Genomic DNA, 23265 nt, shown 5'->3' with positions numbered 1-23265 from the left:
GATCTTTTAAATCTATATTGCAAAAACAACGAAGTGATGAAGGAGAGAGAACTCAAATAAGGCCACCATCCGTTAAACATGGAACAACGCGCCGTTATAGAATAAGGAATCAGGAGATATTTAAACAGTGTTCACACAGCAGAGAGCAGCACTGCAGAGGGTAGTTTGTCCAACTTAAGGCTAAACATTTGTATAATGTTCAAAATCAAACCTGAACCAGCTAAAGGGTTTTTAAATCTCTTAACAGAACCTTTTAAAACAGTCTTTCATCTCGTCTTTGTCCGCTTGAGTCTTTTCAAATTGTACGTGAGGAAAACCATCGTGTGTACGGGCAGAAGTGCGCTCCTGTCTTTGTTGACTGTAAATCCTGTCTTTGAGAATATCCTCTCTGATGGTGTGGAGGTGGATGGGATGCTGTGGATTTTTTCTGAGGCTTCTGACAGCTTTGGGTATCCCTCCTGGTTCTTTTGGCCCCGTACAGTTTTTGTGTGGTCCGGTAATCCTTGATCTCACAGTCCTCTTCATGAAGCTGCTCCTCATCTTCATCACTATTTTTTAGGATCAACTGAAGTTTTATTTTCTGACATGTTGAGCTGCTATGAACGTAGATAGATTTAAAGGCCAGCTGAGGTACGTCTGCTCCACAGGTCCCCGCTAAATGGGAGAGTCCACCTTTAATTACCAGGGGAGATTTAATTACCCCTTTAAGGAGATTTAACACGTCAAGAGCTGTTCTCAGAATTACATTAAATAAGTTTATATTTATATCAAAATAGGATATATGAGACGCTATTTTTACGGGAAACAGGAAAATAATGTTAAAAAAATTAGACATTGAGCACCCCCATGGTTTGAATGGAATGATCCACGTTTCATATGCAAATATTCAACTATGAGATTGGCAGTCGACTAAGGCTCGTTAGAACGAATAGTCGAATATTCCACTATTTGGGGTCACCCCTAAAACATATAAATAAAACAAAACAGGGACAGAGGTGGGGCGGGGGGGGGGGAGGTCATGTGTTGTATGCTTTTTGGAACAGGTAGGTCAGAGTTGTGGATATGTGGAGGGAGAGAGTTCCAGAGAGTGGGGGCAGCGATGGCAAAGGCTCTGTCCCCCCCAAGGTGCGGTGCTTGTTTACATTCCACTCTAAGCATCTTTAAGCCCCGCCTACCTCTCACCCTGCAACATGATTGGCTGTTAAATGCCGTCATCTTCTTCTGTCTAATGTTGGGTGGCAACTAGCATTAAAGGCTCATCAGCGCCCATCCCTTTGGTGGTACTGGGGGTTGGGGGGTGTAACTACAGGTTTAAATATATCAAACTTTTATTAAACATTTATTATTTTTATATTGAGAAAAATCATTTCACGATAATTATCATTATCAAATTATCGCCCAGCCTTAGTTTGAAATGCATAAAAAGTACTAAAACTTACTTCAAATGTCCTCATCAGGGAAATTAAAGTCAGATCTGTAATTTTTGGTAAATAGATTTTATTCTAACCCTGAATAGATGTGTGCATTTGTCCCATGTTCTACCATGCATGCTAGAATTATCACCCAGCCCTACTCTCAAATATATTTTGAGGTTGCACAGACACATTTCTGAGAGCTTTTCAAATGTAGAAGATGTGCTGCTGATTTTAAACATCTTTAAATGTCCTTCATTGTTCGGCTGATCAAAATGTGAAGCATCTACATTTGCATTCTAACATTTGCAGACTTTATTGAATTCAAGGAAATGGTAAATAAATGTTCAACAATAATAAAGAGTAGTTTCAGTTCGTACATGTCCTCACTGTGTTTCTGTTTGTCTTCTGAAAGCACTATTTTAAAATCCAGATTAAGTCTTCTGTGCAGCAAAGCCGAGCTGGACAACAGAGACTCATGATGCATCTATGAAGAATCAATTCCTGACCTCTTTCCCACTCACCACACAGACACACACATTCACACACACACACAAAGACACAGCTGCAGGGGTGAGTCAACACATGGTTAATAAACTGACACACATACACACTCCTCTGGAATGGGAAGAGTTCAGGGCACTGTAGGGGAGTAGGAGGAGGTGTGTTTTACTCACCCTGGACCGCTGCCCGGTTTGGATTCATATGACACTAACTGAAACCCCCCCGATAAACCCCCCGCACTCTCCCTCCCCCCCCCCAAAGACTTGTTTAAAAATAGCCTGGATTCGATGGAAAGCAGCCCGGAGTTCTGAGAAACACAGGATAAATGACCAGGCTAAGTGTAGGCGAGCAGACTTATCTTGCACCAAGCCAAGAATCCACCGCACATATGGTGACCGTTATAATATACACAAATAATAGCGTGAGGGTTTCAGATTATAAACAGCCCACATCGACGCAGGTAAAACACTGCATACACGAACAAGCTCGGGGATTCAAAGAAGAGCTGCAGGTTCTAAATTTAACACATTCCAGATTTAAGCACACCGGCATGCAGAGTGTTGTTTGCAGATTGGAATAGTGGCTGATTTTCTTGCTGAGGACTCGCTGCATGCATAAGGAATCAGATAAAAAGGCCTCAGGGACCGGGAGAGAGTTGGGAATCCAATCTGAGTTTCAGACACCATTGATGAACCCTTTCACCTAAAAGTACAGCTTCAAGAGTTTCACTCCACGCCGTCCATTCAGAGCGCGTACAGTCAGAGCGGGACGTGAGGAGGGTTCCCGGCCAACTTTTGGACTAACAAGGTCAAACGGCTATTTTGGGAAAGTTTGGTAATTAGATGCAGTTGGGCCTCTCATTGAAGAAAGCACGTCCCATTACGCTGCAGAGAGGAGAGCGCACTCAGAGGACCTGTGATGGAAAACTGCAGCAAACTTTCTCTGAACGCTCCTATAGATTAGACCTGTCACTTTGTGAGCATGTGCGTTGTGCAGGGCATGATGGGATACGATGGGGCATTACAGTGTGAAGAGTGCGACTGTGGATGAAGAGGACAGGAGATGGGGGGGAAAAAAAAGAGGCTTATTTTAGGATTTTAATTTCCTGCTTCATTTCACGTTTCAGCACCATAAAAATTCTCATTTCACAAAATCTGCAATAAGCAACAATGAGACATGATCATAACTCAGAATTACTCCTATAGTAACTAAGCAGTAGATCCCCCTCCCCTCCACCCTCCTCCACCCTCCACCACGCAGTCAGCCTAATTGCTTTAGCCAAGATGTGACAAGCCAGACAATTGCTGTGCAACAGATTATCAAAAGAGAAACAGAAAACAAATCAATCAGATGTTCAATCAGTCAGCCTCGCTCTGCCAAAAACTCCAGAATCCCACAATGCATTGCATCACCCTCTGGTCTAGATCTGCTCTGCTGTCTTGGGATCAGCTCTACTCGTCCAATCATAACATTGCACTTTGTAGAGTTTGTGTTCGGCTGGATTTCACAGTTTGACTGTGATAACAATTCAATCTGTCCTCACTCTTTATGAGATAATAAATCAATAATCATAATAAACTCATGCATCAGTAATCATCAATGCCAGACTTTTCTCTTTTAATTCTTCATTGAAAACTTTGCAGGATGAAGGTGGAACTAGTCAAGGAAGTACTTATTGTTTTTACAATATTGGGACACTTTTAATCATTCAGAACAAGATATCAATAACTAATGTCGTCCAAGGTGAGTCTGTTTTATGCAGCCGTCTGCAAAAGTCCAAAAACATTTTCTCTATTTTTATATCCGACAAAGAAAAGCAGCAATTCTTCACAAATAGGATATCACTGATTTTCTGTATTAATATTTGCAAGAGTTGTTCTGCACCCTGATCATGAACTTATCACTTCAAATGGACTCATCGTTTGAGATGCAGGTCAGTCTATTAAGATAAATATGGGAAACATCTGAGGCTCTATAACAAGCAGCAACCTCTGGCCGTGAGAATTGAAGCCAATGTGGAAGTGTTAAAAACTGGAGTTCATCGAGGATCACAAATTCAAAAAAGCCAATCCTTACAGCAGAAATAAACATGTTTTCAGCCTGGTTCAACAAACGAGTGTAGTCTGGATTGCTCATTTCTCAATCGGCACACACTGTGCAGGGGGTGAATTTTATAACGCAGTAGTTTCAAAGATTATGAGTTTTCCATCATGAGAGGCACAGCTGACTTGATTGACAGGCGGGAACACTGTAGCTGTTGGCGAGGAGGCTCAAAGCCCGCCTCTTTACCTCACACTCGCTTGACAGAAGTTATGTTGAGTTCAACATTTCCAATATGGCTGCCGCCGATGATTGGCTTCAGAAACAGATGGGTGACGTCACGGATACTACGTCGCTTATTTATACAGTCTAAGCTCTATAAACATATGATAGAGACTTGATGCATAAATGCTCGTTTATTACAATAATGTCACATGTAGTGATACATCACTTCTTTAAAGTGCTTTATCAGTCTTTATGACCATGCAACAGTTCTGTATTTGTACTAATATCATACTTCTTCTCATTTTTATCCTCAATGTGTAGCTCCACAGTGTTTGATGTTCCTTAGGAGAACATTTTCACCATGATATGATTCACCTGGTCAAGAGTTCACAATATGAGATTTTGCAAAGTTACTTGTGTGTTTGTATATTTTTGTTTGGGACTGCTGAGGGTGTCTTGTCTTTAATTGACCAGATCAGACCATGCATCAGTTTACTATTTTGTTAAAGGTGACATATCATGCAAAATGGACTTTTTAATGGTTCTCTACCTGAAATATGTGTGTGAAATGAGCCGTTTCAGACTTACATGTTTTTGTTACGTAACAACAATATCCGGTCTGTCACGGAGTCAGAGCTCGGAGCTTGTTCAGCCCATAGACTGTATAAAATAATACTGAATCCCTCCTCCGTTTTTCATTACCTGCACAAATGTGTGCTAACAAGGAGCTTAGGAGGGAGGCATGCTAGTTGTAGGCTGTCTTAATAAACACAAAGGTCGGTTTGACTCCCCACGTCTGCAGATTTGAAGATCTAGTGGATGATTTTTATTTATCATGGATAAGTGCTAGCGCTAGTTAGCATAGCTACATAGCTACATGTCGTAGCTGTAGCTGTGTACCAAGACACACGTCGACATACTGACAAATAAAACAACAAGAAACACAGAATCTGTGACCAATCCTTCAGAAAGGTCCTGCTGCCTTTCTGGCAGAGGTCGGTTTTACTCCCCACGTCTGCAGATTTGAAGATCTAGTGGATGATTTTTATTTATCAGGGATAAGTGCTAGCGCTAGTTAGCATAGCCACATAGCTACATGTTCATAGCTGTAGCTGTGTATCAAGACACACGTCGACATACTGATAAATAAAACAACAAGAAACACTAAATCTGTGACCAATCCTTCAGAAAGGTCCTGCTACAGGCGCCTCTCCGTCAGGATCAGATTCTGGATCAGATTCAGAGGGTTGAAGTAACGCGGGTCTGTGAGCAGCCGTGTATATTCAGCCAACATGTAAACATTAGATCAACGTGCTGGACAGCCGAGGCCACACCCACGTCCTGAGGGGGCGTGGTCAGAGAGAAAACAGACTGTTCTGAGGAGGACTGAAGAAGAGGGCTTTTCAGGCAGACCAAAATCTGATTTCAAAGTGTTTTTTTGAGCATAAACTTTAAAGACATGTTTTGGGGACCTCTTAGACCAATATATGTTGATGAAAAAAGCGTGATATGTCACCTTTAATAAACACTTTTAAAATAGTAGTGATTAAATACCTGCTAATGAGAAACATAAAAAAGAGAACTCTTCATAATCAGATCGTTACAAAGACAGTTTCCCTACACATTTCTTCAGTTAATTAAAATGCATTATCCTGTTACACGTATTTAAATACACCTCAGCATATTGTATTAGAACTCCTGTACATTGACTTTACATTGAATGATTCCTCTCAATATCAAGCCCTTTAAGATATTTCTAACTATCCAAGCATTGCATCCACCACATATAGCGTTAAATAGCGCCTGACGTCACATATTGATTAAAACAATCCTCGCTCACAGCTCTAATTCTGGTCTAAACTTCAGGAAATCAATCAGTGTCACAACTCCACCGCTGTTCAATCACACCCAGGACTTTGAGCCTGTCAGCAGACGGCCTTCACAAGATTACCTGCATTAAAACTACATGAAAAAAAAAAAGTTTCCTTATCTGAAAAGTGCACAAAGCAGGGGCTTAAGTGTGCAGCTGACTCCTATAGCAAACCCAAATTAAAACAGTCTGCTGGAGAAGTTTGTTGGAGGCGTTTGCTTTTTAAAAAAAACAGATTTAGAAGCAGAAAACAGGAAAGTGCCAGAAAAGACAGACAGCAGATTTTCAGCCGTCATCAGCCAACTTGAATAAAGCCAACCTGCTTCTCTATCAATGCTGGCTCAACCTTATTTTCTCTCTATTTCATCACTCCATCAGTTTTGAGATTCCAATCTCTGTCAGGGTTTGTTGTTTTATTCATGTTTGCAGCCAAACATGCTATCCCATTAAAAAATCATCAACAAGCCTGTGTTTCTTTCGGGATGGGAGATGTTCTGATACAAGACAGCACGAGTCAGTAACCGGATCTCATGCTCGAGACAAGACAAATGTCTGCAGTGCCAAATGTTTCTTTCTAAGACTGTACAGCGTCCCACAGAGAGGCGCTGAGAGGCTCCCGGTCTGTGGTAACTTCTTTCCAGGGAAATAACCGCTGGCACCAAGATGGATGGTTACATTTCCTGCAGCAACAACAGCCGTTTGTTTGGCGGAAACAGGAGAGTAACTGGGCTGTTAGTACAAGCTCTGATAGCCACCATGGCTGACCGGGCAAAGAAAATAACCCCACTAACGGAAACGAAAACTTCACAAATTGAAAAGTCTGAGAAAAAAAGGACGTTACGGGGCGGCCGGCGGCGCCTGATTGAGAGCCAATCTCTGGGAAACGAAGCGAGGAAGCAAAGACATCGACAGAGCTCGCCAAAGACGATGGGGATTAAAGGAGAAGGTGAAGTTACATTAGCCGAACTGAAGTCATCAACAGGAACTAATACGCATGCACATCGTCGGGGTGGAGCGAAAACTTCTAAATCTGTTCGCCGCAGCTTTCTGCTGACTCATCACTGCTGGTGATGAAAAGAGTCTGCATGAAGCCAAGGTGAGCCGATGTGTGATGGCAGCAGGTAAAAGTCCAAGTTGATGAGAGCAGAGTTTCTCTGTTATGGACACTTCCTAATATATGAAGTGATACTAACACAGAAACAGTCACCTTTATGCCTTACTACGGCAGGAGGGGCGGCAGTAGCTCAGTCCATAGGGACTTGACTTGGTCGCCGGTTCGAGTCCCAGTATGGACGAAGTTTGGCAAGTGGACTGGTGGCTGGAGAGGTGCTGGTTCACTTGCCTGGGCACTGCCGAGGTGCCCTTGAGCAAGGCACCGAACCCCCAACTGCTTGGGGTGCGCTGGTTGATGGCAGCATCCTCACTCTGACATCTCTCCCAAAGTGCATGTCCACTGCATGTGTGTGCATGATTGTATGTATATACCAAAACAAAACTGTGCGTGTAGCATGACTGAAAAATAACACAAGTGAAAAAATGTAATTTCCCTCTGGGGATTAATAAAGTACATTCTTCTTCTTCTTCTTCTTCTTCTTCTTCTTCTTCTTCTTCTTCTTCTTCTTCTTCTTCTTCTTCTTCTTCTTCTTCTTCTTCTTCTTCTTCTTCTTCTTACCCCTCAGGTGTCCCCCCTGACCTTTACCAAACAATGTTGTGGGAGCACATCCGACAAGACAAGAACAATACCCCGCTGAGAGGTACATGGATGTCTTGGAATGATCATGTGTGAAAGAGGTTATAGTAGGGCTGGGCGATAATTGGACAACGATAATTATTGGGATGTAATTTTTCTCAATGGCAAATGTTCAATAAAATTTTTATATAAATAAACCTGTAATTACACCAGTGGCGGCTGGCCAATAGGGGCGCTAGGGCGCCGCCCCACCACTCACCACAAGAGATTTAAAAAAAAAAAAAAAAAAAAAAAAAAAAAATTAAATTAAATAATAAAATAATATTCTGAACTGTATGTATATATATATATTTTAGATGAGCAAGATTAATATTATATAGTTAAATAATTATTAGTAAAGCTGTTTCGTTCATCTGTGTTGTCTGATTGGTGACGTATGTTCCCCATGGGTTTTCCCCATAGACTGGTTTTCTCCGGTTTTCCTCCGGGGCGCAGAAATCTTTGGCCATAGACTCTCGTTAAAAGTTGTACATGCGCAGTAGCTCCTCTTCAATACAAGAGATAGGGCCGTGTCGGGGCGCACCTTCCCTGCGCCCAGAGCTGAATGCAGCTTAATTTACATACCACCACCCTCCCGCCATAGGGCCGACGTCACAGCTGTCTGTCATAAAGCGCGGCTGATTGACAGCTCGAGCCGTGGGAGTAGGAGACGATCGGACAGAGAAGCAAAATGGAGACAGAGAAGTTAAATAATTCAGTGAAGTCACTGAAAACATCACCTTTTGAGAGGAGAACGTACCAGGAGAAGCTCGGTGTGAAAGAGCGTGGACCTGATCAGCCCAACATCATCATTAATCAGCAGTCCAAAGACAGAGGGAGACAATACACCCGGTCTTTTTCCAGGACCTGGTTTAGCAACAAGGCTTGGCTAACTGCATGTAGTGATGCTAATGCATTATTCTGCTTTCCCTGCCTCCTTTTCCAAACGTCAGGATCTGACCCAGCATGGATAAAGACAGGTATCACTGATTTAAAGCACTTTTCAGAAAAGTTAAAGAGGCATGAACAAACTGGGATCCACATGGAAAACGCACTGCGATTAGCAATGTTTGGAAAAATAAACATATCATGTCAGCTTGATGAAGGCTACAGGATGGGGATCCGTAAGCACAATGAGGAGGTTGACAAAAACAGGCACATCCTATGTAAAATAATAGACTGTGTCAAGTTCTGTGGTGCATTTGAACTTGCCCTGCGTGGCCATGATGAAAGTGAGAGCTCAGAAAATCCTGGTGTTTTTAGAGGATTGGTGGATTTTGTAGCATCACTGGACACAGTTCTACATGAGCACCTGCAGACTGCCACTGTGTTTAAGGGAACATCTAAGACTGTACAGAATGAACTCCTTGACTGCATGCTGTCAGTTTTGAGAGAGTGCATCATTGAAGAGATCAGGAGTGCAGATTTTATCTCCATCCAGGCTGATGAAACAATGGACATTTCCACTCAGTGTCAGCTGGTGCTTGTGATCCGCTACATTGACAAAGCCCATGATGTCCAAGAGAGGTTTTTTGAGTTCATGCCTCTCCAAAGTGCCACAGCTGATTCCATTGCCACAGAACTTCTGGATAGATTGAGCTTCATTCTCCCCGATGACCAGAAGAGCAAGCTCATCGCCCAAGCATATGATGGTGCAAGTGTCATGAGAGGAACCACAGGTGGTGTGCAGAAGAAGGTCCAGGATGTATATGTGAATGCACACTATGTCCACTGCTATGCTCATCAACTCAACCTTATCATGCAGCAGGTGACTTCCCATCTTTCAAAAGTGAGGAATTTCTTCTCCGACCTGGCTGGATTCTCTGGCTTTTTTTCAAGATCTCCAAAGAGAACCAGTGTGCTTGATAGAGTGGTGGCCCACAGACTCCCAAGAGCAAGCACAGTGAGGTGGAACTTCCACAGCCGAGCTGTGAACACTGTTTTTGAGCACAAAGAAGACCTGCTCCAGTGTTTTGAAACCATCAGGGACTCAGGAGAGTTTGATCCTACCACTGTGAGAGAAGCTGGAGGGTTTGTGAGGCTACTGGAGGATGACAGTTTCAGCTTCTTCCTGAAACTGTTTCACCTCATCATGCCTCATGTGGACATTCTCTACAGCCAGCTCCAGAAGCGGACCATCGACTCTGTGTTTGTTCAGGGAATCACGCAGCAGTTCACAGACAACATACAGAAGATCAGGTAAATTAATTTGTATGTTGTGCTGTTTAATATTACTGATATTGTGTTAATCTCTATGATGCTTGAACAACTTAACATTTCTTGTTATTTTACCTGGCATCTAAAGCTTAACTTTTCTCTTCTGGTTCTGTTCAGAGATTCCCTCCCTACTCTCTGTGGAGAAAACATTGGCAGTGTATCTCAGCTGGCCAAGAAACGCCGCACACTGGGCCCAGGTGAACTTCAGAGGGTCGCTACAGAGGTGAGATAGAAGCTTCTACAAATAATAACAATACAGAAAGATCTACAGGCTGGCATAATATTAAAAAGTATATGAATTATGTTACACCATAACAAACTAGAAACAACACTAGTGAACTGGCAGGAATAGTAATGCTATTATTTGACAGATTATTTGTTAACAAGCATTATACACAGTGTAACAGTGCCCTCTGCTGGCGAGCATGTAACATTATTACTACACACACATTAATTGGTGATACATGAATAATATCTACACCTCTTTAAATAAGTACTGAGACAATGATTAGCTTACACAGCTTATACAAATGGTAAACAGAAATCTTATTAATCAATGATCTACTGTAGCTATTTAGCCTACTGCACCAGTGGTAGCATGAATACTGCAGTCATGAGACACCATCACCATGGTCACTTATCTATTACAGGTGATGCAGCAAGACAATTGAATCGAATCGACCAATATTAGCATCATTCTTACTGTAACACTACAACGTGAATTACATATAAAACAACTGTCCTGCAGAAGTTGATTTATAAGATAATTTCCTTGGTGTATGAAACTACTCACAATACTAGAATAACAGAACAGGATAAATATAATGCAACTAAACAAGTGACTCACTTTAAACTGAAAGACGCACACCAAAAGGCACAAGATGATTACTACTTATAAACTTCTGACTGTCTGTAGGAAAATGCAAAATCATCTCCTGTCTGCAGGGGCGGATCTTAAGCGCTGCAGGACACCACTCATCTAATTATTTGATTGACAGCTCCGTAACAATTACATTTAAGAACAACTGAACATAAAATCAATGAATCACAATTTGAAATCTGATGCCTACGCACAGTTTTGTACAACTTTTATAGAGGTGATATGTTAATTTGCATGGTTGCTATTAAATGAGCACATATATTCATACAATAAATAGTTTTTAGATATTATTACTAAGTCATATATATATTGGAAAGCTGATTTATAGCCATCTCCATATTGCATTAAATTGGTGCGTTTATTTTTTAGGTTTGTGACACTATCTTGGGCCATGCAAGAGACCGATTTGCCTTCACAAATCATCTGATCAGTGCTACACTGCTGCAGGCAGACAGATTCCAGCAGTACCAGAGCCGGTTCCCTGAAGCAGCACTGAACACCACCATGGAGGCTTACCCAGTGCTGAACAAAAACAAGCTGAAAACTGAACTGGCTCTAATTTACGGGAATGATGAGTTCAGGAGCTGCAGTGGTGCTGTGGCTCTGTACCAGCTCTTCATTGGGAACAATCTTCAGGACACCTTCTCAGAGACTGTGGCTCTGCTGAATATCCTCATCACAACTCCTATGACCACAGCTGAATCTGAGAGATGCTTCTCAACACTGAAGAGAATCAAGACCTTCCTCAGGAACACAATGTCACAGGATCGTCTCAATGCATTGGCCATGCTCTCTATGGAGAAGAAACTTGTTAAAAGCATCCCTGACTTTAACCACAGAGTCATTGAGAAATTTGCTTCTCTCAAGGAAAGAAGAGCAAAATTCATGTACAAAAAATAGAACAGTACATGACATTATAATGTTTCTTTTGCTGGTGTGATACCTCAGACATTTACCAAAAAGCAAGCAAACTTTTCCTATTTGGAGTTATAGCCCCCCCTGGAGAAAACTCCACCAGCCGCCACTGAATTACACCCCATAACCACTGGAAAGTGAGGGGCGCTGATGAGCCTTAAACGCTAGTTGCCACCCAACATTAGACAGGAGAAGAAGACAGCCAATCATGTCGCAGGGTGAGAGGTAGGCGGGGCTTAAAGACATTCGGAGCGGATTTACACAGCTGAGACGAGCGACAGCGACACAGAAGGGAACTCAAAACCTACCAGCTCATAGCAGAGTCGTTACTCTGACACTGTGTCGACTCTATTAACTTAATACACTTCATTAAATCTACTCTCAGGATGATGCATTTCAGACACGTTTAATGTCCAATGCGACCGTAGGACAAATGAACACTGAATAACCGTGATGCATTCACTGCCCTGTGGGAAACAACATCACTCTGCCCATAAACCTTAGTAATTGATTTGTATGTTGTGTGTGTATGACAGTGTTTTTTTATTCCTGTATTTATTACTTTTTATACCTGGATTGTTGTTTTTGTCTCTTTTAAATGGCACCTAATGAGGACTGCACCTTTCAATTTTGCTGTACTTGTTGCAATGACAATAAAGGCGTTCTACTGTATTCTAATCTTAAAGGGGAGTGTTCTCCTCAAAACAAAACTCTATAAACTGATACACAGAATACAATTGGATTTATCTTTGTTGTAAATTTAAATCAAATTATGGAAATGACCTCAACCTGAGAAAAATAAGAATCTACAAACTGAAACTTCACAAAAATGTCATCTTACATTAAAGACCTGCTTCCTGTTAGCACCGTCAGAAATGATGGATTCAAGAAGCTGATCAGAAAACTAAATCCAGATACAAACTAACAAACTGTCTTCAACTTTCCCTTCAAAAATCTGCCTTTGAATTAAATGAAATAATGATTAGATATTGATTGTGATAATTATTGATATCGACTGATATGAAATGTTTTATCGTGATAACATAATTTTCCATATCGCCCAGCCCTACACTGAATAACCGTGATGCATTTACTGCACTGTGGTAAACAACATCACTCTGCCTGTAGCTCTTAGTAATCTTAAAGGGGAGTGCAAAACTTAAAAAATACTGATACACAAATTGATTTATCTTTGTTTTAAATTTGAATCAAATTATGGAAATAAGCTCAACCTGAGAAAAATAAGAATCTACAAACTAAAATCACAAAAATTTAATCTTACATTAAAGACCTGCTTCCTGTTAGCACTGTCAGAAATGATGGATTCAAGAAGCTCATCAGAAAACTACAGATACAAGCTAACAAACTGTCTTCAACTCTCACTCAGGAGCAAAAATCTGCCTTTACATTTAAATGAAAGAATGATTTGATATTTATCTTGATAATTATTGATATTGACTGATAACATAATGTTCAATATCGCCCAGCTCTATTTCAAACCATAAAAATATGGTTACTGATTCCAGGATTTAAAAGTGTCTTCTGGTGTTTGTGAATCTCCAAATAAATGAGGGATGTGTTTTGAAAATTGAGACCACCAGAGTCTGCGATTTCCCGCCTGCCTCTAAGAAGGACAGGAGTTTGGGGAGTCTGGGGGGCGATTTGCTCCACTTTCAGCCTGGCTGCCTAATCAATGACGCGGGAGGTCTGCCCTCATTATGAAGTGATTAAGGGATCATTTAGAGCAACAAACCAGCTCACTTTGGCCACCAGGGCCCCCCCACCCCCTTCCCCAGCCAACGCCACTCCGAGTTCACCAATCAATACGTCGTATGTATGGCCCCGGGGTTATTTACAGAGACACTTGTTTCCTTATTTCAGTCACTTCTCCCCCATTAGACACCGGAGCGGGGAGAATCGAAGTGGATTTAGAGGATGAACTTCTGCCTCTGTACTCTCTGCTGTGGCGCGAGGGAAAAAGTGCTACGATGTCTGTATTATCTTAATCTTCTGGGAGTTAATATTATGCTACTGAGCGTCTAAGGTTTTTAAAATAAACAGGATTCTGGGGGATTGTGGGTGACGCCGCTGAATGGAGGTTTTTTTTGGAAGATCTTTTGCCGCTTAGTCATCCGCTAATAATCCCTTAAAACGATGAAAATCCACGCACATATGAAGCCGAATTAGCGGCTCCTTCACATGAAATATGCATGAAAAAACGACGTGGATTTTGGGATGATTCATTTTCCTTCCTTTCAAGAGAGAGATCCTTTTTTGTTGTGCGTGAAGCTTTCAAGCTGCCCTGTGGGTTCCACGCACATCCTCCTTGTTATAAGTCTCAGAATGTGTGTGTGTGTGAGTGTGTGTGTGTGTGTTATACTATGGGGTGAATAGGTTCTCTCTCCATGATCTATAAAGGGCAAAGGATACAGGAGTGAGGTGGGTGAAAATAAGAATCTACAAGTGTTGTTGCTCTGTAAAATTCAGACACCAACAAACAAACACAGAAACCTCTGAGCATGGATATAAAGAGTCAGACTCTTAAAACATGAACCAACTGAGGTTTTAATTCAAAACAAAGATCCCTTCATGAGACTGAGGACCCTCTTTGCTTGAGACGATAAATCAGAGACAATCTGCTGACACTGCAAGCTACAGGTTATGTTTCCCTCTAATTGCTGGACCTGGTCCACAATGTGCTTCACAAAGCAGAACCAGACAGCCATGCTAGTGTCCCCCCCCTTGCGCTGCTTGTGGCCACGCTGGGGTTTGGTAAGCGGAGCCAAAGTCCATGTTCGACAAGGGGTTAATGTTTCTGAGGAGCAGCTCGACAAAACCGCAGGAAGACAGCCAGTCTGGACGGACCGAGCGAGGCCTGTCACTTGTCCAGTTTTGTGGTCTGCCGCCTCCCTTCTTCTTCTTCTTCTCTCCCTCTCCTTCCCCGTCGTAGCCTTTCACTGAACTCCAAAAGCTCTTCCTCACCAGAATTTTACACACTCATGTGCTCGGCTGTAATTTCCAGCCCAGCGTTAACCAAAACCAGGACCGCGGGAGGGAAGCCACAGCACGCCTGGTTTTGGAATCAGGAGTAATTACAAGCCTGCCAAGGACTAAGGAACCTAATAGCTGATGATCGGACGAGTGTGAGAGAAGTTTAGGAGCAGTGAGAACATCCAGTGTCTCTTTGTGTACAAGTGCTGCCAAATAAACACAGACAAAGATACTCTTTCTATACGTTTGGAGGTGAAGGTAGAGAGTCTGTCGCTCCTGTTGAAGATAAACGAGAGCAGACACAAGTTTGCTGTCAAGTTCACCTTTTTACATTCAGACTCCATGGCAGTCCTGCAACAAAGCTGCTGTTACTGCACCGCTGCACCACAGTGAACATCCCAAAGACACATTATTGATGCTTCAGAATGTGATTTTCTAACCTTACAGCATTCTGGGAACAAAAGAGGCAGCCCCGATGTTTGAAGTGACATGTTTCACCTAGTGCTGTGCGATATTACGATATAAATCGTAGTGCAATATAAAAACGTCCACCGTACGATATAACCCTCTGTCGTTTATATCGTTATTTTGATGTGTAGGGTATTGGTCTAGCTCTGTTGCTTCACTCATCAATCAATCAATCAATCTTTATTTGTATAGCGCCAAATCACAACAAACGTTATCTCAAGACGCTTTTACAAACATAGGAGGTCTAGACCACACTATGTCAAATTATGAACAGAGACCCAACACCAAGACAGGGTAAGACTCAGTCTGACCCCACCTTAATCCATCATGAGCATTGCACATCGCAGTATTTAGCTAGTTACAGTGGTGAGGAAAAACTTCCTTTTAACAGGCAGAAACCTCCAGCAGGACCAGACTCATGTTAGACAGCCATCATGCCTCGACCAAGTTGGGTCTGGAAAGACAGATAGAGGGGAGTAAAAGAGAGAGAGAGGTGATAGTGATGAGACGAGTCGTAGAAGCTGTTGCCGCTGGAGTCCAGCATGTCCGTATCAGCTGGAGTCCAGATCGTCCACAGCAGGAGGACGTCTACGGCAGCTCAGAGGAATCTACGAGACAAAGGAGCTCAGGGACTCCAGAAAGGTCTATGGTTAGTAACTTTAATGGGACAGGCAGAGTTAAAGTAAGTGATGAAGGGGTTGGGGGGAAGAAGGTGAGCTAGGATCCCAGTGTGTCAGTGTGCCAGTTCCCCCCGGCAGTCTAGGCCTATAGCAGCATGACAAAAGCTGGTCCAAGCCTGATCCAGCTTAACTATAAGCTTTATCAAAAAGGATCACTGACACTGTATGAACGATGATGAATGCAGGTTAATGTAAGCTGCAGCACCGCTACTACTTTGCGGTAGCATTTTTACATCACTCACAACTACTAGTTTACGGCACTGATAGAGCATGGATGTAACAACATGGCAGAAGCGGAGAGCTCAGCGGAAAACAAAGTGGAAACACAACCGAAAGAGGAGTTGGTGCCGAAAAGAGGGAACCGCAATTCCATGGTTTGGCTTTGGTTTGGTTTTAAAAAGTCGGACACCGACCAGAAAACGGTAATCTGCAAAACATGTCGCCAACAAGTCGTTACGACCGACTCGAACACATCTAATCTTTTCTACCACTTAAAGACGCGACACCAAGAACAGTACAGAGACAGCGTGAAGCTGCGACAAAGCACTAACGTGACATCAAAACCACCCAGTGATGAAAAGAAAAAAAACACACCAAACGAGTCTGAAACAATCGTTGGTCAACGGCATCCCGTACGACAAGCAGTCCCGCAGACACCGCGAAATTACAGATGCCATCGCTAAATTCATATGTCAAGACATGGTTCCAGTATATACTGTCGTTGTATATACTGTATTTTATTATGTTTTTATCAAGCGGCAAACTCCGGTCTCAAACAATGAAGCCAATGCGGAAGTGATATAAACTGCAATACATCGAAAATCCGCTTGAGGCTGGCTGCAGAAACACCGGAAACCACATAGATATGAATGGGAAGAAGACGATCTTTGCAGCATTAATAAACATGTTTACAGCCTGGTTCAAAAAACGGCTTGGCCCTACAAAGCTAATCTCTCTAATGGCACACACTGTACGGGGGGCGAATTTTTTTCTAACGTGACGGTTAAGAAGATATTAAGATTATGAGTTTTGCCCAAATAAGGACAAGACTGACGTGACTCCCGGTCGGGAACACACAGCCATTGGCTAAGAGACTCACACTACGTCACACTCTGCCTAGTTGATTTCCGCATTACCAATATGGCTGCCGCCGTCGATTTGCTTCAAAACAGCTCTCAGGAACAGATGGGTGACGTCACGGATACTACGTCCATATTTTTTACAGTCTATGGTTTTTATACATAAAATATGTGTTTCATAAATAAATTGAAAAATATGAGAGAAAACTGCCATTCATTTCATGTAATTTTAAGGAAAAATACTATATCGGGATATATATCGTTATCAGGATATAAAATCACCTATATCGGGATATAAAATTTTGTCCATATCGCACAGCACTAGTTTCACCTAGGGCTGGGCGATAAAACAATAATTATAGTGATATTATTTTTAGGGATGCACGATAATTATCGGTTCGATATTGGGAAAAATGACGTCACACAGATAAGTCCGATATTGAAAAAAATTACCGATAGAGCCGACTCGAATAAACCCAGATTGCTCTGATTACGGTCCCTCTCGCCTCGCCTGTTCTGCATGCACACACTGTATAAATACGGCTGCATGCAGGTAAACATGGCACCAGTGTGGGCTTTCACTACTACCTGCGGCAAAGACAACGCGATTGCAATTTGCAATAAATATTCAGCCGAAGTTCAGAGAGGAGGGAAAAGGAGCGTGACATACAACACATGAAACCTCATAAGTCACCTAAAGCACCGGCTGTAGATAGCAGCTTTTTCCCGCTCTTTTTTAAGAACACATTATGTATTGATTACCATCAGGACATAAAGATCATTTTAAAGTTATGTTTTTGGGATTTCTCACCTTTAATGGATAGGACAGCTGAAGAGAGACAGGAAACGTGGGGAGCAGAGAGTGGGGGAAGACATGCAGTAGATGGTCGACCGGCTGGGAGTCGAACCGGCGACCTCTGCAACGAGGAGTATAGCCTCTAAACGTGGGGCGCTTAGACTGCTAGGCCACCAGCGCCCCATAAGGATCATTTAACCAGTATAGCAAAAAGTGGATCTAAATCTGAGTACTAACCCCAGCTTTAAACAGGCCAACTAAAAGAGGATAAAATCCCTAAACCTCATCCCAAACATAGGTCAGCAACTCAGCAGGAAAGTGTGTGGCACAGAGAGCAGCCGCCTGAAATAACCCCAGCAATAAAAAGCTGCTAACATTAGCGGCAATAAATCAGTTCAAATCAGAAACCAGATGTGGCTTTAAAAAAAAAGATTTAATTTTTCACCAAGCTTTAAAACAGATGTAACTAAATCGGCAGTAAAGATTATGTCTGTGCCACCGGCGGTCTGTAAATGCTCTTTAAAATTCATGCCGGCTAATGTACCTGTGAGATCCTCTGAGTCAGCACAATGATGAGGGAGAAGTTTTTTTTTGCAGGCACAGTGAAGAAGTTATTTTCGGTTGGTGAGAAGAATGAAGCATTAAGAGTAGAAAAAAAAAAAAGAAAAGCCACATGCAGTGAAGACAGTGATGGAGGAGCCACTTCAGCCGGGCTGCAGCCGGCACGAGGCGGGTCCGCCTGTTCCTCTGAAGCCCTGCATTTGTAACGCTTGATGCAACATGTTAATGTGATTTCTTAGCAGCTGTGGCCAAACGGGGCCAGGACCTGGAGGCCAAGGCCCTGGTGGTCTCAGCAGATAGCCTGGACTAGCCTGTGCTGTGTCAGCCCTGGATTATGGATGACCGGGAGCCTGCAGGGCTGACAGGTAATAATTCACTCCCCAGGGGTCCCACACCCTTCACTGGACACGGCCACTACAAGCCTGGAGAGGTTGAGGGGGATGAGGCGGCAGACACGGCAGACACAGCAGACACAGCCTTGGAGCACTCATCCTCAACCCCCCCCCCCCTCCTGTTTTTTTAAACTATCCACTACAAGAAACAGGGATCTAATTGGCCACCCAGTTGCCAGGGGTAAGCAGCAGCCATTATCAAAATGATATATGAGGTGCCAGGGGGCCGGTGACTCTCTCAGGTGCAGGGCCAAACAAAGTCCCATATGCGGTGGACATAGGAGCAGAGATTAACTGTTGCTTCCTGAAGCGCGGCACCGCTCCGGCACCATTCTTTAGACGTGCGGCGGGGACCTCGCACGGTGCCACTGTGTGCATTGTGGTCTGAGACACTTCAGACAAATGGCTGTTGTCGAGGTGCCACAACAGCAAGCCTGAAAAATATCATGTAGTGCTCTCGAGTTCTACTGAGCTTGAAATGTGGGGGGAATGAGCGTGAGTGCAGCAATTCAGCTACTTGAAGTTCGCCTGGGGGTTTAATGTAACGTGTCTTCCAAATGAAATTCAGTCCCCCCCCCCCCCCCCCCCCCCCTCCACCCTGACCAAACCAAACTGCAGCCTCACTGCGCCTGCATGAGTGTTATATGTAGCGATGCTTGGATATTGAGCACTTTATCTCGATGATGAAAATGGAAATATGCCCACTGAACGTCCCCCAAGGGCCACAGTCCTCAGCCCCTGGTTAGGAGCCTATTTCAACCATCATTACCCTGAGGACCCATTAGGAAGATGCCATCTGCACACGCACTGCCCCCCCCTCTCTCCTACCATCGGCGCCTCTCGTCATTTCAAACTAAAAGCAAGTGCAAAAATGGAAATCGGAAATAAAATTACAAACTGGGCTAAATGCACCATTAACCATGCTAACTGAGCGGCGGACCTATCAGGGCCTGGAAATGAGAGCTGGTCGAAGAGAGGGCAATTCTGCAGAAGGTGACGAGGAAATGAACGCTCTCTCTTTCACATTTACAACTGGAGCTAACCCGTCAGCACAAATGTGACCCTCTAATGGTGTTGTGTGCTAGAAAAAGAGGAAAACAGAGAGGAGTTGATTGTTATACACGTAGGAGACCGCCAATACAAGGGGTTGAATATAGATGTGTGTGCACTATAAGTGTAAGTAGGAGTATGAGGCAGACATGCCGCTAAGTACGAGACAGCTCTCTCCTGCAGGGGAAGCAGCACCTCGCCTTGTCAGCAGACCAGTAACACGTCAAATAAAATAACCCGAAACCACATTGAGATGTCCTCTGAGCTGCACAGAGTGCTGGATCACTGAGGTAAGAAACCACAAGCCATCATCAGTCTCCCTGCAGCGGCTGAGATGGGCAAGGAACAAGACGAAACTAGGAGGGGAATCACAAGATCTGACCACACTGTCTCCACTTAAACATCTGACCGGGGTAGAGCGAAGACGGCATGATGTTTTTCAAAACAAGACGAGTGAAAAGTTGATTTCCGCGTGCCGGCTGCGGCTAACCATTACTCTCAGGATAAATTGATTCAACTTTTAGTGCATCAAATGTCAAATTTAGAGAAATGATCTCAGCATGATTTCCAAGAGCTTACAGTCATGTTTTCAAAAGTTCATTTATGCAAAGTCAGAGGTCAAAAAACAAAGACTCAAAGATAAAGAAGTGGAAGAAGCTGGAGCCGAATGTTGAAATTAATAAAATGATCATCAAAATACTTCAATCATTGAAGCTCCACTTCATGCAACCTTTTAAGCTGCACATGCATTTTTAAATTCCCTGCAAACTTTTTTACAAAACAGCACACATGACAGTGACAGGGGAGGGGGGGGGGGGGCAAGCTGCCTTTCAGTCAAGCAACAGGGCAAAAATAATTCCTTGCAACTGGCCAAGATCGATGAAGAAGTAGTGGTGTAGTCTGTCTCTGTTTGTGCACAGGAGAGATTTATTTATTGTTGAAATGCTCTTAGCCTCAACTGAAACTGAACACCCACCGAGGGCAATGAGAGGGCTAATGCACAACAGGCGGAGACTCAATCAGAGTTGTGCAGGAGGAAGGCTCCAGAGCCTGCAGAGGAGCATCTATTCCAACAAAAATAAGCACCAGCAGCGGCTCCTCTGGGGGGGATCTTATTAGAGCAAAACAAAAAAAAAAACACAGGTTTCTAAAGCTTTGTGCATCGTAGGCAGTACAGACTGATCCTTAAACCTGTTAGAACAATGAGCTCATCGTTTCCCCCCCCCCCTGCTCCGAGTTTGGCATTAAGGAGCAAACTGCAGATGAAGAAAGCCTGATTTTTAAATGCATGTGAAGTGAGAGGGAAATGTGCACATTCAATATAATCGAGCAGACGCGCAATCACAGGACTCTTTCCCCATGTTTCTCCAACCCTGCATTGATCTGTTAATGTTATCTGCAAGAGAAGAGAGCGCAAATCCTCTGCTGTCTGTTGCTTTTCTTTGCACAAGGAGATCTTAGAGTACACAAATGTGGCTTGGCTTGTTGGAGAATTAACCAGGTTATCCAAATTCAGTTAGTGTCCTATAGGCAAAGAGAGGGGAGGGGAGTTATCAGCTGTTATTGTGTGGAGCTGCAAAGGACGCATGCAAAAACAAAATTGCAGTGCTGTAGATTCGATTTTATAAGTCTGCACATGTACAAATATGTGTGGAAAGCTGAAAACAAAATGTCTTAGAGCTTGCAAAAGCAGAGAAACGTCAGCTGTTGTTCATGGCCAAACACAGCCGAGGAAAAGGAGGCAAACAAGGAGCTTTTCTCGTGCGTAAAATCAACTTGAGGAGACTGAATGGACACTTTGAGCGCATGTGATGTGTCCAATGTGTTATTAAAATGACTGAAGATGTCTGACAGTCTCCTTACATATGATATAATCCCTCAATCGACTCAAACTTGGAGCATCAGGCTCCTACAGAGCGGAGAGAGCGCAGCTGCAGCAGCAGCAGCAGCAGGAGCAGCATCGCCAAACTCCTCAACGCAGCGAGCGAGCCACTTCTCTTACCTTATTGTCTCCTTCCTTCCTCCAGTGTGAATAAAACAAACGCCACAGTCTCCCCGGAAGGACTCAGAGGAGGTGAAGAAGCGGGTAAAAAGGCAGAGTCGTTAGTTTGGTAAGTTTTCTAGGAGAAACGGAGAGTAAATCCCAGAGCGCCAGAGCAGCGGAAAGGCGCCCCTCACTTCTGTGACAAGACTGAAGCGAGACTAAAATCACAACACTTCAACAGCCGTGGAAGCCCCGCCCCACAGGCTGCACTGTGACAGGTGTTACAGCCAATCACAGAGAGGTAACAGACTTCTCTCCTCCCTGATTGGTTAATCACCAGAGTATGTTTTATTACGCCCCGCCCAGCAAGGCTCACTTTTCTCCCAGATGTTGAATGCCAGAACATCAGGGCCCTGCTGTAACTCTGCCAGCCAATCAGAGAGCAGGACGGGGGATTTAAAACACACACACAGTTTGACTTTATAGGAGGAGCTATTAAAAAGGATATTAATGCAGATTAGGCCATTTACAACAGGAAGGGAAAAAAATGCAATTACATAGGAGTCAGAATACTGGATTACAAAAGTTAGATGCAATAAAATGAACCAGGACAGATATATCTTTATAATCTAGAAATTCTCTAGGACTAAAAAACCCATAAATACATTTCTGTCATTTAAAATTTCACATATTTTTATTTATTTTATTATTTAACTTCTTTTTTTTTAATGTAAAAGCTACCTCTGCTACTCACCACTGCACTATTATCATATTATTTTAGCCTGTACATATTAGTCATGCCTATTTGTTGTTCTTTTGTATTTATAGCTGATGTTATTGTTATTATATTTATTTGTAGGTCTTATTCTTATGCCTTGTACAAAAAGAGCACAGTTTACCAAGTCAAGTTCCTTGTGTGTTCAAGCATACCTGGTTAATAAATTCTGATTCTGATTCTTTTTGTACTTCTGTTATAAAATAAAGTTTATTACCTCGCTTGATTCTGGTTTTGAAAATACACCAGAATAATGGGGATTAATTATCAACAGTAAGATCATACACTTCATCTCATAAAGGGGTAGAATTAGATACATGTTAACTTGTTCCTACTCCTTTGTTCATGTGAATTAAACTGTTTCAGTGCTCACTGATGGAATTGATTATTTTTGTTGTTATTTCTTCTTTTTTTGACTTGTTTTTTTTTCCATTTTACTTTTCCATTTTGGAAATAAAGAAATCAAATCAAATATTAAATCAATCTGCTAAAAGGATCCTGTCATGAGTTGATGTTTTTTTTTTTGTCTCCAGAAAATAAAGGTTTAATAATTAAAGAACAACAGATACAAACTAAACTCATTAAAATGTCCAAAAACTTAATCCAAAAGAAAACACACAATGAACACAAGAGAGACGAACAATGATCCAACCCAGGACAGGAGAAACAGAGGAACTAAATACACAGAGTAATCAAC

At 42.7% G+C, this 23265-nt stretch overlaps 1 protein-coding gene across 3 annotated transcripts in view; it reads right to left on the bottom strand.

The window, feature by feature from the left end:
- sema6e (sema domain, transmembrane domain (TM), and cytoplasmic domain, (semaphorin) 6E) overlaps positions 1-22013 on the bottom strand; it is a 314886-nt gene extending 292873 nt beyond the window's left edge. For 2 of the 3 annotated variants that reach the window (XM_034698571.1, XM_034698573.1), the window contains exon 1: positions 21812-22002. The gene's annotated coding sequence lies outside the window, so the exon portion shown is untranslated. Of the gene's footprint in view, positions 1-21811 lie in introns of all 3 variants that reach the window. The other variant, XM_034698572.1, reaches the window with a different exon arrangement.
- Positions 22014-23265: the final 1252 nt, after the last annotated feature.

The sequence above is a fragment of the Notolabrus celidotus genome, chromosome 12 (genome assembly GCF_009762535.1).
Source record: "Notolabrus celidotus isolate fNotCel1 chromosome 12, fNotCel1.pri, whole genome shotgun sequence".
In the NCBI taxonomy this organism is placed as follows: Eukaryota; Metazoa; Chordata; class Actinopteri; order Labriformes; family Labridae; genus Notolabrus; species Notolabrus celidotus.
The sequence above is the reverse complement of the archived record's forward strand: the minus strand, read 5'-3'. Positions and strand labels throughout refer to the sequence as shown.